We start from the raw sequence: 14,560 nt of genomic DNA on the forward strand, positions 1-14,560 counted from the left end.
CAAAGATGACTTCAGAACCTGAGGAAACCATTCCCCAGGCTTCACTCGGGGTCTGTTTCTCCATCTGGAAAGTGGTGCTCTCAGCACCAGGCCTGAGGCCTCCTGGGGGGGGTCTCGGCCACTTGTTGGGGGCGTACAATGACCATCAGCGTGTCAGAGGCTCTGGGAAGTCCTGCAGCAAAGGAACCCATTTCGCTTTTGTTTTGTTTTATAAATGAAGGTGCATTTTAATTCATTTTGCTTTTTTTGACTCACATTCTACCATACCCTCTTGACCACCAAACGCTTCCACAGAACACACCTTGGGAAACCCCAGAGTGGACATGGGGTCACCGATTCAGCTGCTGGCGGGGCCAGCAGGAGACACAAAAGCTTCAAGCAGCCCATACAGGCTGCGTCAGGAGCTTGCAGTTACCCACAAGCCCTAGCAACTCCTGGCAGCTCCTGGGGCTCGGGGAGTCTGGCACTCCTGTTCTACGAAGGCCTCCCTCCGGACTGACCCCGGGTTCGAACCCCAGCTGATCCTCAACAACCCTACTGAGAGGGGCGAGGAAGGGGCCGGTACCCTGTGTCACGCAACTGAGGAGACTGGGGCCCTGGGCCCCCCACAGCAGGGGACTGCTGCAGGTGGGGGAGATGATGAAGTGGGTCCCACTCACGGCGTCCGGGTTGTGTGCTAAGCACTTTACCCCGATTATCCCATGTGATTCTCCCAACAGTCCTGGGAGGAAGGCACTGTTGTTACCCCATTTCACAGAACACGACTCTAACAGCAAGATTCGGTCACTTTTCCAGGGTCACGTGGCTAGTAAGTGGTACAGCCCAGATTTCAACCCTGGCAGCCTGAATCCAGAGCTCGTGCCCTCAGCCCAGCCCGGCCACTCACTAGCTAGGTAAGCCTGCGTGAGAGACTTACCCATTCCTAGCCTCAGTTTCCTGACCTATAAAACGGGATAATAAAAAGACCTGCGTAGGAGGCTCCTGTGAAGATTAAATCTGCACATAAACAAAGGTGCTTAGCACAGTGCCTGGCACAGGGGAGGTGCTCGGTTATGTGACCTTTCAGTAACTGCCACATTCACACCCGAGACGCTGGGTCTGGACCCATCGGGCTGGAAGCCACCCACGGCTTCCTGGAAATTGGCCCCTGCCAATGAGTCCCAGGGCACTGCCCCTCCACCTGGCAATGTGGACCTCCAAGCTGGGACTCCTAAGGTACCCCAGGTATGTGGGGACTCTGAAAGTTGGGGTTCCCAGATATAGGCCAAACCTAGGTCCCTCTGAGGCCCCTAGCAGGCCACTTCCCCCGCAGAGCCGGGGATGTCCCCCGCTCAGCATGGGTCACAGGCCTGTCCTCACCCTTGCCCCACGGCCCCAGGTCACGGGGTAGGGAGGCAGGGGGCTCTCCAGCCAGACAGCTGATGTCCTCATGACCTTCTCCAGCCCTCCTAGCCTTAGAGATGACAATAACAACCCACCCAGCGCTCTTCACACTTCCTATAACCAGCTCATCCACGTTAGGTCACAAGATGGGCATCACCACCATGTGGCCGGCTGCTCAAGGTTACTCAGTCCACTTTACAGATGAAGAAACTGAGGCCCTGGTTTGCCCTGGGTGGGGGTCTAAGCAGTAAAAAGGCTTCTGTCTCCTAGACCAGGGCTCAGGGCTGAGCCAGGTCCCAGGCCAGACCCACCAGAGCCAGCTGGGGCAACAGAGGGAAGGAGAAGGTTCTAGAGGTTCTGGGGGCCCAGGGGAGGGGCCAGGGTCTCACCCAGTCACTGGGGATCTCGCAGGTGTTGGGAGTGAAGGGAACATCAGTAACCCTGAGTCCTCCTCTTCCCCAGCCCACCCCAGCCAGAGGAGATGGGCTAGGCCTTACCCAGTACCTAGAGGTGACCCCCACGCCCCCTCTGCTCTAGCCAGTGTGGGCACCTCTGGCCAGGTCTGACCCTGCAGCCTTCCACTGACAGGGAGCCCCGAATCCCAAGGTGGCTCTCCAGCTCCAGACTCCAAGCCAACCCTTCACCCCGGGCACTATTGCCCCTGTCACTGTCCCCATCTAACACACATCATCGCCCAGAAAGCGCCCCCTCCCCACCTCACCCTCTGCCCCTGCTGCCCACTAGGCCTGCTCACTCACACACACCTTGCTAAGAATTGGGTCCGACTCCCCAGCCTGGCCCCCGGCACGTGGTCCTGCACTCAGGAGATGCTTTATAAATATTGCACAGGAGGGAGATAATCTCTTCTAAGACCAAATACTTCGGTCATGACTCACAGAAAGATATCTTTACTTGACCCTGCACACTCTCACACACACACATGCAGAGCGCGTGCGCACATGACCACAAACGTGGAACAGAAAGAGTCGCACAAAACAACCCTCACCAACACCGTGTGACACCCTTGGAGGTTTTCTATTCTTTTCCATTTGAAACATGTTCATGGGGACCCACGAGGCCGATTTCACGGCCGGATTAGGGTCCCATTAGTGGCCCTAGTCCACAGTTCAAATATCGACTCTCCAGGGGGATCTGTGTGGCTCAAGCTCTCCCCCCACACAGGACCCTCTCTACGAAAGGTGCACAACATGGCATCCCTTTGCGGGACACTTCTGCCAGGCCAGGCCAGGGCTAAGCGTCTTACTGTGGGATCGCGTATCATCTTCACCAGCACCCCAGGAGGTAGAGTGCCGCTACAACCCCCATTCCACGTGCGAGGAAACTGAGGCCCAAGGTCACACAGTAAATGGCTCAGGTGGAATTCAAAGCCAAGTCTGGCCGAATCTGGAGCCACATTCATCGCCCCAGCACCACACTGCCCACCAGCTGGTGGCCAGCCCCTCTCTTCAGTCCGCGCTCTGGCAGGAAGCTTGCCCCAGCGAAGCCCACTCCAACTCCAGCTGCTAAAATGCCATTCCCTATAGCAACTTAGTTCTCTGTATTCATTAATGACTAAATAGCTAATCAGTCATTAGTTGGAGATGGGCCAGAGCCCACGGGCTGTGAGGTCAGCCCTCATGGCAGACCCTGCTCCCTCCTCCACACCACCGCCAGCAGAAGGTCCTGGGATGAGGGTGAGGGTCCACCTCAGGGCTAAGGGGACAGTTCTGCTGTCCCTCCTCAGGGATATTGCTGCACCAGGGCGAGTCGCTCAACCCCTTTGTGACTCCATGTCCTGCTCTGTGAAATGGGGACGACAACAGCACCCGCCTCATCGGGTGACTGCGAGGGAGCGGCTGATGCCAGTCGAGCACCGGGCCCGGGAACATGCGCCCTCCTTATCACCCCCACCATCGAGACAGCCGCCAGGAGCACGATTTCCAGCAGCCAGGGTGTGGAGGCGACCCAAGTGCCCGACGACAGACTGGCGGGTACAAGCGCCGCGGAACGTCAGCACCATGGATTATTACTCAGTCATGAACACGAATGATCTCTTACCACTTGCGACAGTGGGGATGGACCTAGAGGGCATGATGCCGAGTGAAATATGTCAGACAGAGAAAGACAAACACCCTATGATCTCACTTACATGTGGAACCTAAAGAATAAAATCAACAAAACTGAAACAGACTCAGAGACACAGAGAGCACGCGGAGGGTTGCCAGAGGGGAAGGGGGCTGGGGGGCTGGGTGAAAAGGTGAAGGGATTGAGCAGCACAAATTGGTAGTTACAGTCACAGGGATGTAAAGCGCAGCAGAGGGAAGATAGTCGAAATAACACTGCAATGACTGTGCATGGTGCCAGGTGGGGGCTGGAAGTATCGGGGGGAACAGTTTAGAAAGTGTATGATTTTGTAATCACCATGTTGTCCACACGAAACTAGTATAAAATAATGTTCAATGTAAACTGTAACTGAAAATAAAATAAAATAAAATAAAAATAACCGCATGAGCTGTGGGCAGGTTTCCGCTGTTTGCACAAACACGCCCGTGTACCAGTAAAATGTCAACCGTGCCGAGTGCCACTCGCTGGTGCCGGGCACCGTTCAGAGCGTGAATTCACTCTCCTAACCCTCACCATGAACCCGCACGGTGGCACGCTAATTGTCATCTGTTTTACAGAAGAGGACGCTGAGGCACCAAGAAGCAAAGTAGCTTACCAGGACCACGTAGCTGCTAAGCAGCAGGGCCAGGATTTGAACCCAGGCTGGCTGGCATTGCACATCCAGGCCAGGGGCTCCCAGGCCCCGATGGACCTGGCCAGTGTCGTGCATGCCCCCTACTTTCTCACCAGAGCCCCAACACAAGCCTGGGAGAGGAAGAGAGGAGGCAGGAAGAGCTCAAACTGCTCTCCAGCCAGACAGCCGAGGTCCTCATGACCTTCCCCAGCCTGAGGGACAACAATAACAACCCAGCCAGGGCTGCCTGGCTCCTTGGAGGTAGGGCTGGCAGCCAGCAACTCTGACTCCTGATTTCACGTGGTTCCCACCATCCCAGGCTCAGGGGAGCCCTGTCTTCTCTCCCCTGAGCCCAGGCAGGGGCCCCTCCCATGGGCCGCCTGCTTCCCCAGTCCTACCCTGCTGAAAAGGTATCCCCACGCCGGCAGAGCCACTCACCCACTTCCCCAAAGACCCAACACACGCACAGAGCCTCGTACCTGGGAGATGGCAGCCCCCTGGAAGGAGGCCCCCTGGAACGCTCAGCTCCTGGGGGGGCCCGAGCCCAGGGCCATGGCCCTGCACCAGCAGCAGACCCAGTTTCCTCATTTTCCCCAGCGCTATTTCTCACCCAGCCCCCTGCACCCCGGCCTGAGAGGAAGTTGCACAATCTCCTGGGAGCTGCAAATGTGGCCGAGGATTACTCACGGCACCCAGAACGCCTTTCTCACCCACAAGTCTACCCAACTCAAGGGACTCCCAGCTCCAGTCTCACCAACCCAGGTCTCCAGGCCAGCGGCAGTGCCCCTGCCTCCTCCCAGACTGCGCCTCTGACAGCCACCACGCACCCACGCGGCCTGGACTCACAGGGCTCGGCCCGCACTGCCCCCCACACCAAGATGGGGAGGCACAGGGCAGCAATGATGTGCAGGAACCTCCTAGATCCAGTGCGGGCCTAACCCTAACTCACCCATCCTCCCGGCCCCTCCCGGAGACATGCGCCCTCTTAGGTGGAAGCCCCACAGTTCGCCATCTTCCTGCCTGACCACACACCTGTCACCTTGGCCTTGGGCCTTCCCAGAGCCTCTGGACAACTGGTTCAAAGTCTTCCGATAGCCCACCATGAAGCAGACGCTGAGGCCAAGCATATTCCTCGTAAGTGCTGGGGAGATCTGAGCCACCGCACAATTCTCACTCGTGGGAAAATGCTCTTGCTACACATGCGATTCCAGACGCCCCTCAGCCCCCCGAGTTCTTGGACAGCCTGTCAAAGACAACTGACATTTCACTAGCACTTATTTCTGGTAGCTAAGGGATTCCCACGTTTGGTAGGTAATACCCCTTCTCGAGAAAGGCTGCCAATTGTTAAGTTGTTACCAGTCATCTGCACCTCAGGGTGGATGAGTTTCTAGGCCCTTTCGTGAGAGTATGTTTCAGGAAGGGATAGCGCAGGAGCCAGAAGACTGGGCAGGCCATGGCTCCTGGAGAAGGCAGGAGAGGCCAGTGAGGTGAGGCAAGCCCCAGGACGGGGAGGTCAGAGAGACCCAGGGAGCTCTGACCCTGACCCCAGCCCAACCCTGGTCCCTTCCCTGTAAGAGCAAACCCTGGAAGGGCACAGAGAGTGAGCAGGAGCCTGGCCTGGGTGTGCAGAGCCCCTAAGGATGACCTATGGCTCCCTCCGCTCACTGACTTGCAAAGGGGCCTCAGATAAGCGGTATGATAAGCACCTCTTATCCCTATCACCCCACACAACCTTGGACTCCCATCCAGGTATGGGCGAAGTCAGCAATTGTTTTGCCTGGGCCCCAGAGCTCCCTACAGAGCCCCTTATTTCTGCAGCCCTCATCAAAAGGCTGGGGCCTCGGGGCAGTCTCTCCACAGCTCTTTGAGGCCTAGAGTAGCAGGAAGCAGGGTGGAGGCTCCTGCGCAGTGGACGGGGCTCAGGGGCGTGCTGGAAAGCCCTCCCTCCCCTGGAAACAGGGCTGCAGGCCACTTCACAAGGATGCTTCTTAAACTGCCAACACAGCCACCCTCTGCCTGATTACAGCCCGCAAAGGGGAGAGGGCAGCCACGCTGGCCACTCTCATCTCCCGACGAGGAGACCGAGGCTCAGCATGTTTAATGCCTTCGCTGAGGCCATGCGGCAAGTTCACGGCAAAGCTGTTCCCTGGCCCTTTTCCTACACCAGAGTTTCTCAGCCTCCACACAAGTGACCCCTGGGACCTGATCATTCTGTGTTGGGGGGCCTGTCCTGAGCATTTTGAGGGCATTTGGCAGCGTCCCTGGCCTCCACCACTAGATGCCAGTAGCACTCTCTGAGTCGTGACAACCAAAAAATGTCATCGGACATTGCCAAATGTCCTCGGGGAGGCAGAATCATCCCTGGTTGGGAACTACTGCCTTCAAAGTCCCGGAAAGACAAGCACCTGCCAGTTCAAAACTGAAGGGCAGCGGCAGGGGCAGCGCCGCCCCCCTCTGCTCCAGGTGGACCTGGTGGGAGGTGCGGAGTACTCAGTACGCCTGGGCAGAGGCCCCAACTCAGAAACCAGGCCCTCCCTGGCATTCAATATTATAATTGTCGTTCAACTATTTTGATCATACACTCTGGGCAAAAAATTGCTGAGCACCACCAATACCTGCTTCTTCTCTCACAAATTACTTACAAATACCAGTGCGTGAATGTATCACGCATGCAGAGAACACATACAAAAACAGTTGTATAAAAAAGAAGAGAAGGTGAAATGTAAAGCACACCCATGATGAGGCGCTGTTACACACTCACCAGCGTGACAGAAATTAAACCGTCTGCCAATTCCAACCGCTGCTGAGGGTGCGGAGCAACAGAAGCTCTTGGGCACCAGGCAGAACCACTGAACACAAGGTCTACTAAAGTTGAAATAGGCATCGCATGCCCTGTGCACTACCGATGTCACGCTGGATTGTATAGCCTCCGGAAAAATGTAGGCACCAACACACTAGGAAGCACACAGGACAATGTTCTCACGGTATTGGTCACAGCAGCCAAGAAAGGAAGGCAACCTAAACGTCCGCAAGGAGCAGGCGCACACAAACACGGCAGCAAGTCCACGCAGTGGAGTACTGCCCAGCAACGGAACCGGGCACACGGCAACTACACACAACGACACAGGCGGACCTCCCACACGGACTATGAAGCTGAAAGACACGACGTAAAAGAACATGTTCAGTGTTGTTCCAACTGTCTTAAATTCAAAATCGGGCAAAATTAAACTCTATTGCTAAAGGACGCAGACATAAGGGGTTACGTGATAAAGAAAAGCAAGGAAGGTCAGGGTCACGGTTACCTCTGGGAAGCTGGTTATGACCAACGTGGGGCACGCCAGCGGATTTGGGAGTGGAGGCTACATCTGGTCTCTTCTTGGGGTGGTGGTTACCTGGATGCTCACTTGTATAATTATGCATTACATTATATATATATATTTATTTATATATATATATATGTTTATGCTCTTTCCACCAAGTGTGTTATATTCCACAGTAAAAAGGGGGAGAAAGAGATAAGATAGAACTAGAAATAGAAGTGCTAATATTTTCTTCTCACACCAAGCTTTGAAAGCCACGCTAACTAGGCCACACTGGATGAGAAGCCACGGTCACAGGTCCAGAGTATGCGGTGACACGCAGGGCTGTCTGTGGAGGGTTCCCCCCAACTGGCCCAGGCTGCTGGCTGCCCCTCAGCCCATAGCCCCTTTCACCTCCCACCCACCTCGCCCTGCCGGGGGCCACTCCTCTGGGCCCCTCAGAGGCTCCCGTGGGCAGGCACTGAAGGAGCGGGCTGAGCCTCAGACACCCTCTAAACACACCAAAAGGGTGGAAGCAGAAAAAGAATTGAAGAGTATGGAGAGAGGGGGACAGAGCAGGAAAGACATACACAAATTGAAGGCCGATGTCCAGACGCGGTGGAACTAGCTGGAGAGTCAGAGGGATTGGGGGCAGGGAGGGGGTAGGCGAGAGGGTGTTGGAGGTGGGAAACACAGGCAGAGTGCCCCAGGGTCCAGGCCCAAGTCTGCAGCTCCAAAGAGGCCTGAGCTGCTGGGCCCAATTTAGCGCCCCATCCCCCATGGCCCAGGGCTTCCAAGTGGCAGGTGGGTGGCTCAGGGGCCTCCCTGTGGCCTTGCCTCATAGCCTACAGCCTCTAGTCCTCCTGGAAGAAAGGATCTGTCCCAGAGGGAAGCCTCCCAGGTGTGCAGAAGTGACCCCCAGGGGAAAGGACCCAGGGGGAGGTAGAGCTGCCCCTTCTGGAGCCCAGAGGGTAGGAAGGGTGGGCCGGGCTCAGTGCTGGCAGGAGCCCTTTTGTAAAAACTCTCTCCAGACCAATGAGGGACGCTCTTTAGAGCGAAGGGTCAGGTGTGGACACATACGTGTTAATTTAGGGTGGTATTCTGTCCCATCTTATAACCCTGCCTTTCTCCGTCCTGCGCAGTTACTGGAATTCCCACTAGGCTGTCAGCTTCGAGGAGGAGCCATGTCCTTACTCCCATCACCCTGCTGGGCCAGCCCTGCCCTGGGCACCCAGGAAGTGCTCGGTTCACGCCTGGTGACCCCAATAGTGATTAAGGCCCCGGAGGGCCCGAGTGGCGCCTTCATGCTGCCCAGGCCTCGGTCCCCTCCTCTCGACCACGTGAGGGAACACCAGCTGGCATCTAAGGCCCCTGGCCCCGCATCCCCGAGCCACCGCAGCAAAGCCAGCCAGCGCCACGCCGGCAGGGGCAGCTGAGAGCACACCTGGCTACAGCCGGGAGGGGACAAGGGGCAGCAGGCAGCCAACAGTATAGTGTGTCACTTGGCACCCTTCGGGCACTGTGGGGGGCTGAGGCAGGTGTTTTCCCAAACCAATTATAAACAAGGGCCGAGGACAGGCTGTGACTTCCCTTGGCAAACAGGAGAAAACAAACCAAGCCCCACCCTACAGCCCCATTGATAGAACCGGTGGGGGTGAAACCCTCTGGGGGGAGGGACAGGCTGCGAGCCCCACAGCAGAGCAAGGCTGGACCTGGATCACTGGGGCTCGAGGCAGGGAGCTCCTCCTTGTTGAGCTGTGTGCGGTGCGGCCTGGTGAAGCTGATCCCCAGCCCGCTCGCAGGGCAGAGCCCACGGGTGCAACGCCCATTGTATCCTGGTCTCTGGGCACATAAGGGGGCCCAGCTCCTGTCCCTCACTCCGCAAAGGTTAGTGCGCATCCACTGTAACCCTCGCTCTCTTCCAGTCACTGAGGGGACTGCACTGAAAGAAACAGAGGAAAACCTGTGCTGGGGCTGTGACAGCTGAGTGTTTCATTCATCTGTTGACTGATTGGCTCTCACGCCCAGCTCACCCTGCCTCCTCCTGCAGGGCTGAAGGCTGGCCACACCCTCTTCTCCCCGACCAGGTCTGCTCCAGCTCCCCCAGCTTCTCAGGAAGACTCTACCCACACCAGCCTGGCCTGAGCCCCAGAGTCACCGGACTACCTGCCGTCCTCAAGGCCCAGGACCTTCTAGAAAGTGATGGAGACACCCTACCTCAAGCACTGACTGCTCCCCGCCCCCGACCCACCCAACATCTCCAGTCTGGGTGAGGAAAGGAGAAGGGACTGGCTGCTTTTTGTGCGTTTTAGCATTTTTATTATTAACAAGGAATACAACTCAGTGACCCAAAGCTGGCCCTCCATGGGGTGGGAAAATAGAATAACGTAATGGGCCTCACTGCAACAAAGTGGGAGGCAGCTCCAGACACCTCCCCCTATTCCAATCATGCTGCTCTGGCTCCGGGCACTTCTGCAGGAGCTTCAGACCTGCCCCGGGTCTGAGGGCTCTCGGGGCCAGCTCGTCCTCCATTGTCCACCTCATCCCGCCTCGATCAAACAGCAAGTGTTCCCCGAGCACCTGTTCCACGGGAGGGCACCAAGCACAAGGCGGGGCCGTGGTCAGTGTAACAGGAGGCAGTGGTGGGGGACTCAGAGTGGTCCCTGCCCCCGGGAACCTGGCTTCAAAAAGAAGACAGGCCTAAGGGGCCCAAAGCAGTTAGAGACCCAGGAGAGAGAAGGCTCTTCCTGGGGAGCTGCAAAGCTATAGGTTCTGAAGGCTGTGTGTGGTCTGGGGACCAGCAGCACTAGCATCACCCGAGAACTTGTCAGAAATACAAATTCCAGACCTATGAATTCCAGACCCCGCTCAGTCAGAAACCCTGGGCGAGAGGGGGCGCCAGTGAGCTGTGTTCGAACAATTCCTCCGGGTGATTCTGAGGCCCACTCAAATGTGAGGACCATTGTCTTAGAGAAAAAGCATCAGAATCATTTGGAGGAGTTTTTTAAAAATATTAATGCCTAGGCCCCTCCCCCAAGACGCAGACGCAATGGTATTTGGTAAGAGCTCCCAGGCAACTGTGATATCCAGCCAGGGCTGCAGTCAGACGGAGCAGTCCCCTGGGTCTCCTGGGAAGGTGTGCCTTGAGGCAGAGGGCTTGGATAGGAAGGCAGCAGGGGCCAGGGTGCCAGCAGAGGGAACCAGCATGAACAAGGGCTGGAAGAAAGGAATATGGGCCATGGGTTTCTGGAGAGCCTGTCTGGATTCCTGGATTAATCCCCATGGCATCGCATTTTACGTTGGGACTTCCTCTGGGTGGAAACACAAGGAGGTTGCCCAAGGAAGCTGGACCGCAGTGGGACAGCCAGACCTCATTTCTCCTCCTCCTCATGCCCACACTTAAGGGCCAGGAAATAAACCTGGTAGTGACTGTGCTTCTTGCTTCTGCCCCTCTGAGCCGCCCTCTGCTCTCACCCACCGCCCCATAGCAAAGCACTTCCTACGGGCATGCTAAGTACCAGATCCTGCTCTATCGCCGGGATTGTAGCTCTGTCTTCAGTGGCATGGCAGCCAAGGGAATCTGTGTCTCTGGTCAGAGCAGAGGAGGGGCAGGCAGCAGGAGCACAGGGGAGAACCACGGCTCAGGAGTGGGTAGTAAGTGGCCAGGCCAGATGCCATGCAAGGAGTCCCAAGGGACAGGCAGAACAGGGGTGGTGGGGATGCTGCAGGCATTGCCAAGTCCCCTATGCTCTCCCGCTACATGTGGAGACCAGGCTTGGTGTGGAGCAACAGGGAGTGGTGGGGACTGTGGCCATAGAGTCTGCAAAGCAGTGTAAGGCATTTCATTTGCAGATGTTAGATGCACAGGGTGCTATTTGCAGCCCATAGGTCTTTATTTCTTCCCTAGAGCTCTCTATGCTTCTATTTCCTCACTTGAAAATGAGAAATAAAGAAATAAGTGAGTTAGCCCTGGCTGGTGTGGCTCAGTGCTGGCCTACGAACCAAAGGGTTGCTGGTTCGATTCCCAGTCAGGGCACATGCCTGGTTACAGGCCAGGTCCCCAGGGTGTGGGGGTGGGGCGCGTGAGAGGCAACCACACATTGATGTTTCTCTCCCTCTCTGTAAAAATAAATAAAATCTTTTAAAAACTCATAAAAGAAATAAGTGAGTTGTAAGAGTTGATGATGATGATAACTAACACTTTCGGGCACAGTGCTGAGGCCCGCACATGCAGCGTGCACGCACATACTTAGCGCTCGCTGCAGCGCTATTAGGTAGGTGCTACCATAATCCTCACTCTTTAGTGTAGAAATGGAGGCCCAGTGCAGTTATGCAGCTTGCTCAGGGTCACACAGCTAGTAAGGGGCAGAGCTGGGATTCTGAGCCAGGAAGCCTGACCCCATAGTCCATGCTCTCAACGACCCCCTGCCTAGGTTACATTTAGCCCAGGGCTCATTACATGGTAGCCATGGCCATGTCCCAAGAGACACTGGCTGGTCACTCCACCAGGGCCAGCCCTTCGCCAAAGCTCTACTGAGTGGACTTCAGCAGTCCCTCACGTCCCCCTGCACACCCTTCCCTTTCTGAAGCCTCTCCTATTCTGGTGCCTCTGCCAGGGGTTGCTAGGAGGTTTGCACAGGTGAGTTAGGTTCACAGAGAGGGAAACGGAGCCTGGGAGGAGCAGGAACCTGCCCCAGTCACACAGCCTGCCAGAGGCAGGGTGGGGTCTCCTGGGTGCCCATGACTTCCACTGCTCTCGTCGTCACCCCACAGCCCCCACAGCCTTTCCTCTACATCTGATTAAACAAGTGCCTCTGAGCTCAGGCCTCACTGGAAGGTAATGTGTGTGGTTTCCAGGAAGACCCAGGAAGCCTGGTCTGAAGCCAGGCCAGTCCAGCAGGGGTCCTCTGATCACCTGTGACAGCAGCTCAGAGAAGGGGCCAAGAGACAGGTGTGGTCCTGGGGCAGGGGCCTCATCAAGTTCTCACTGCCCCACCCCCACAACCCCTGCCCCGAGCAGTAGGCCTGAGTGGGGGAAAGAACGTTCCCAGACCACCACACACCCACATCTTAAGAGAAAACTCCTGGAAACCCTGAAGCGCTCTTTAGGTATGGAGAACATAGGTTTTGGAGTCATTTGGGCCTTGGTTAGAATCCCTACCACTTCTAGGCTGTGTGACTTCAGGAGACTGTTTTTTTACAATATTGTTCTATCATAACATAAAGAGACTATTCCATTAATATAATATTGTGTTACTGTTACACTCCCATAGACACCCATACACACAATTCACACAGATGCCTATAATCTCATAGTCACACACACAAACCCCCATCAATCACACACACCCCACTTGGACACCCAGAGCAACACAATGGACTCACCATGTACCAGGCACAGCTCCTGCCTGAATCCTCACAATAACCCATGAGGTGTGTCCATTTTTATGTCCCTCTTTTCAGGTGGGGATACACACATCATATACATATATGCTGCATCCTGGGACAGGGACAGTTCAGAGAGCTCTGGAAAGCCTAAGCTCTCTCCTTCTGTATTGCAAGAAGCCAACTCAATGTCCACGGTCATCTCCAGGGCGGCCCCAAGCGGGGCCCCGAGTGCTCACTGCCCTCCACCCACAGGACAAAGGCCTAACCTGGCTATCATACCAGCTGTGGCTGGGGAAACCCCTGCTGCCAGCAGAAACCGAGCTGACTTTGGAAAGGAAGAGACAGACACCAGCGGGTGGCTGGGCCACTCCCTGTGGGGGCAGGTGCTAAGGAACTCTATAAACTCTGGCTAGTGATGCAATCAGCCATAAACAGAGCCCCAGGAGGGACCAGGGCCAGAAGCCAGACCCTCAAAGGGCAGCTAGTCCTGAGGGGTGGGAGGCCCCTCCTACCTACTTTCCAGCAGAGAGACTGAAAGGGGGTCCTGACAGGCAATGGGGATGGACACTGCACATCTCCACTCTTCCAGGGCCCTACCTGCCTGCCCTGGCCCAGCCCCTGCTCACCTCTGACTGGTAGTCACCAGGCCATCAGCCCTCAGAAGCCCACCTGGCTCTCCCTGGATTCGGTGCTCACCTGAGGAGATGCCCCCTGCCCCAAACCCTGCACCCCTTCTGTGGGACCCAGAACCAGGAGACTTGGGTTTCCATTTAGCTGCACCTCAACGAGCTGAGTGAAGGCAAAACAGCACCGCAGCTGTAACAGGCCTTGTCCACTGTCCGCAACACCGGCCCCCTCCAGGAAAACAAGACCATAGAGCCACCTGAAACAGCCTTTCGTTTGCACTCTGGTCCCCACTCTCCTGTCCCAGGAGCCAGAAAGAAAGGGGCCAAGTCAGTCGCTATTTTTCCCAAGGCTAGGCAAACTGAGGCACAGTACCAGCATACCAACAAACTCCCAGACTGGACTCTCAAGTCTCCGGCCGTTCCCTTTCCCGTGCCTCTACAGACTCCCGTTAACTTTGTTGCTGTCTCTTCCCCAGAATGATCGCACTGAGGGCAGGGTCTAGGAGCTGTCTGCCAGACTGGCCACAGAGAAGGCCTCGGAGCGAACAGGCCAAGGAGCCAAGAGCTGCATTCTGATCTGAGCACACGGGCATCTAGCCACCCTAGAGGAAAGACGGTCTTGAGCCGACGGAATCTCGGCCAGATCAAGTGCAAGGGCCTGAGTCCACATCCCAGAAGTGTCACGGGGGCAGGGTGGGGGGGGAGGCTGCATTAGCCTCGTTCCCCTCTCTGCTCCACTAAGCAACCCCTCACTCAGCTGGGTAGGAGTGGAGGCTCAGAGGTAATTAACTGGCATTTCCCCAGGGAACGAACGCGAAGCCAAAGCATTGCGCTCAAGTTTTGTCTAGAAACTGCCCACCCCAAACCGTCCCCAGAACAGACAGGCTGGAGCGGACGGGGGATCCGGCAAGGACTCCGTGGTGAGGGGCTGGCAGGGAACCAGAAAGGGGGAGCCCTGGGCAGCGCGGGCACCGCCCTCTCTCCCCCTGGGCGCGAGGCTGGGGTGCGCCAGGCGGCTGCGGCGCGAACCTGCTCTCGCAACCCGAAGCAGCTCGGAGCAGCCGTGCGTGAAACCAGAACCCGAACTCGGAGGGGGCCGAGGGGCGGGAACCGAGCTGGCATCAGCC

At 56.5% G+C, this 14,560-nt stretch overlaps 1 protein-coding gene across 2 annotated transcripts in view; it reads right to left on the reverse strand.

Annotated features, from left to right (window-relative positions):
* The window catches only part of TFEB (transcription factor EB), a 44,388-nt gene that overhangs the window by 28,561 nt on the left and 1,267 nt on the right, over positions 1–14,560 (reverse strand). The window contains exon 1 of one of the 2 annotated variants that reach the window (XM_045193095.3): positions 4,600–4,711. The exons of the other annotated variant lie outside the window; for it this stretch is intronic. The gene's annotated coding sequence lies outside the window, so the exon portion shown is untranslated. Of the gene's footprint in view, positions 1–4,599; positions 4,712–14,560 lie in introns of those variants that run through there. 2 annotated transcript variants of the gene reach the window in all.

Source organism: Desmodus rotundus, chromosome 11, assembly GCF_022682495.2.
Source record: "Desmodus rotundus isolate HL8 chromosome 11, HLdesRot8A.1, whole genome shotgun sequence".
In the NCBI taxonomy this organism is placed as follows: Eukaryota; Metazoa; Chordata; class Mammalia; order Chiroptera; family Phyllostomidae; genus Desmodus; species Desmodus rotundus.